The following is a 3,998-nucleotide window of genomic DNA, read 5'->3' on the forward strand; positions in this document are numbered from 1 at the left end:
ACGACACAGCATTGTAATGGAGATATGAACATTTTATTGACATTTTCCAGATATAGCTAGCACATCGCCGAAGAATCTTACTATTGACATTTTTCAGTTAGACTGATAACGTCAGATAACAAGCAATACACGACTAAATATACATGTTCTACATATAGTTACAAAGATACACTTCTTCTTAATGCAACTGCTGTGTTACATTTATTTTTAACGTTACAGAATTCGTTCACTAGGCTATAATATGAGGCGGCCGTCAGATATTAGCTGTATGTCTCCTCTACGTTTGGAGAGCACAGAAACCCAAAATGAACCACATAAATATTCCCTTACCTTTGATGTTCTTCGATCAGAAGACGTGGAAGGAGTTATACTTGCCCAATACATCGTTTGGTTTCAAGTTGTGTGTCTCTGTATTAGCATATGCTAAGCTTCAGCTGAAATGCACCCAAAATGACTTCTGGTCCCGCACTCTTGCGCATCAAAACTTCAAAATTACATATTATATGTCGACTAAACTGGTCAAACTAAGTGCAGAATCGAGCATTAGGATGTTTTAATCGTGTAAAACAAAGATCAGCGCTAACAGACAAACCAAAGTCAATTGGTGCTTCATGGAAAAAGTGGCCGACTCGCGCAATAGAGTGCATGTATTTTCGCATGACCCGAATGTTTTCGCCCGCCAAAGGACGGGGGCGCGTTAGATTCTAACAAAGAACGCGTCATTTGAAAGCAGACATCGCGCTGAACACATAGAAACTGTTCCTGGATCCGTAGCTGGTTGGGAAGGGTGGGGGCGATGACATCAAAGTTGTCCCAACTTTTCTTTTGAGAAGAGGGTGTTTGGAAGAAAGGCTGCCCTGGGAGTTCTGCTTTACATACAGACATAATTTAAACGGTTTTAGAAACTTTAGAGTGTTTTCTATTCAATAATTATTATTATATGCATATATTAGCAATTTTGGAAAAAAATATTTTCAGTTTACTATGGGCACGCACTTCCTCCAAAGGGGGCAGTATTCAGCCCTAGGATCAACTGGTTAAAACCTGTTGGGGCAAGGAGTTCCCCTCAGGGAACTCCATCCCCCCGTTCAGCTGAAAAGGTGTCGCAGGGAATTCAGAAATATTCTTTAGAAATATTAACAAGTCCAATACCTCAAATCAAAGATAAAAACCTTGTTCATCTACCCATCATGTCAGATTTTTTAAATGTTTTACAGCGAAAACACAACGTATATTTATGTTAGACCACCACCAAACCAAAGAAAAAACGCAGCCATTTTTTCCAGCCAAAGATAAAATCACAAAAGCAAGATAAGAAATAAAATGAATCACTAACCTCTTGAAAATCTTCATCAGATGACAGTCATATGACATGTTACACAGTACATTTATGTTTTGTTTGATACTATGCATTTTTATATCCACAAATCTCGGTTTACATTAACGCCGTGTTCAGAAATTCCTCCAAAATATCCAGAGGAATTATAGAAAACTATGCCAGATAACAGAAATACTCATCATAAACTTTGACTAAAGATACATGTTCTACATATAATTAAAGATACACTGGTTCTTAAACCAATCAAAATATATTTTATATTTGAGATTCTTCAAAAAGCCACCCTTTGCCTTAATGACAGCTTTGCACACTCTTGGCATTCTTTCAACAAGCTTCACCTGGTATGCTTCTCCATCAGCCTTGAAAGAGTTCCCACATATGCTGAGCACTTGTTGGCTGCTTTTCCCTGCCAACTCATCCCAAACCATCTCAATTTAGTTGAAGTCGGGGGATTGTGAAGGCCAGGTGATCTGATGCAGCACTCTCCTTCTTGGTAAAATAGCCCTTACATAGCCTGGAGGTGTGTTTTGGGTCATTGTCCTGTTGAAAAACAATTATAGTCCCACTAAGCGCAAACCAGATAGGATTGCGTATCGCTGCAGAATGCTGCGGTAGCCATGCTGGTTAAGTGTGCCTTGAATTCTAAATAAATCACAGACAGCGGCACCAGAAAAGCAGCCCACACCATAACGCCATGCTTTACAGTGGGAAATACACATGCAGAGATCATCCGTTCATCCACACCGTGTCACAAAGACATGGTGGTTGGAACCAAAAATCTAAAATTTGGACTCATCAGACCAAAAGACAAATTTTCACAGATCAAATGTCCATTGCTTGTGTTTCTTGGCCCAAGCAAGTCTCTTCTTCTTGTTGGTGTCCTTTAGTAGTGGTTTCTTTGCAGCAATTCGACCATGAAGGCCTGATTCACACATTCTCCTCTGAACAGTTGATGTTGAGATGCGTCTGTTACTTAAACTTTGTGACGCATTTATCAATCCACAGAAAATCCGACCAGAATTGTTTTTTCTTCCGCTCCCAGGCTTATTATGGAAACCTATTGCTTCTATATATGTCTGTCACCGAAATTGAAATTCCTATTGCTTCCACTAGATGTCAACAGCCTTTATTCAAGGTTTCAGACTTCTTTTTTTAAAAACAAACAAGTATTTAGAGTTTTTGTAATAGGACCACCTGAATCAAATCAGTCTTTTGGCGCGCAAGGGAGAAGGCGCATGCTTACAAATTTTCGTTTCCTATTGAACGTAGTACTTTCCATGTGAAATATTATAGTTTACCTGAGGATTAAATAGAAATGTTGTTTGACTTGTTTGTCTACCAGTAGCTTTTTGGACTCCTTTGTCTGCATGTTGAACGAGTGGATTACTGAAATCAATGGCGCCAACTAAACAGACTTTTTGGGATATAAAGAAGGATTTCATTGAACAAAACGACCATTCATGTTGTAGCTGGGACCCTTGGGATTGCAAACAGAGGAAGATCTTCAAAAGGTAAGTGATTTATTTAATCGCTATTTGTGATTTTGTGAAGCCTGTGCCGGTTCAAAACATGTTGATGAGGGGAGCTGACCTCAGATAATCGCATGGTATGCTTTCACTGTAAATCCTTTTTGAAACCCGACAATTTGTATTTTATTTTTTTATTTTATTTCACCTTTATTTAACCAGATAGGCAAGTTGAGAACAAGTTCTCATTTACAATTACGACCTGGCCAAGATAAAGCAAAGCAGTTCGACTCATACAACAGAGTTACACATGGAGTAAAACAAACATGCAGTCAATAATACAGTAGAAAAATTATTATTTAATGTGTAGGGTATTGGAGGCTATTTTGTAAATTACGTCGCCGAAGTCGAGGATCGTTGGATGGTCAGTTTTACAAGGGTATGTTTGGCCGCATGAGTGAAAGATGCTTTGTTACGGAATAGGAAGCCATTCTAGATTTAACTTTGGATTGGAGATGTTTGATGTGAGTCTGGAAGGAGAGTTTACAGTCTAACCAGACACCTAGGTATTTGTAGTTGTCCACATATTCTAAGTCAGAACCGTCCTGAGTAGTAATGCTGGATGTCCAGGCAGCAATGCATTTGGTTTTACTTGTATTTAAGAGCAGTTGGAGGCCACGGAAGGAGAGTTGTATGGCATTGAAGCTCATCTGGAGGTAAGTTAACACAGTGTCCAAAGAAGGGCCAGAAGTATACAGAATGGTGTCATCTGCGTAGAGGTGGATCAGAGACTCACCAGCAGCAAGAGCGACATCATTGATGTATACAGAGAAGAGAGTAGGCCCAAGAATTGAACCCTGTGGCATCCCCATAGAGACTACCAGAGGCCCGGAAAACAGGCCCTCCGATTTGACACACTGAACTCTTATGAGATAATTAGTTGGTGAACCAGGCAAGGCAATCATTTGATAAACCAAGGCTATCGAGTCTACCGATGAGGATGTGGTGATTGACAGAGTCAAAAGCCTTGGCCAGGTCAATGAATACGGTTGCACAGTATTGTTTGTTATCGATGGCAGTTAAGATATCGTTTAGGACCTTGAGCGTGGCTGAGGTGCACCCATGACCAGCTCTGAAACCAGATTGCATAGCGGAGAAGGTGCGGTGGGATTCGAAATGGTTGGTAATCTGTT

The sequence above is a fragment of the Oncorhynchus kisutch genome, linkage group LG21 (genome assembly GCF_002021735.2).
Source record: "Oncorhynchus kisutch isolate 150728-3 linkage group LG21, Okis_V2, whole genome shotgun sequence".
NCBI lineage: Eukaryota > Metazoa > Chordata > Actinopteri > Salmoniformes > Salmonidae > Oncorhynchus > Oncorhynchus kisutch.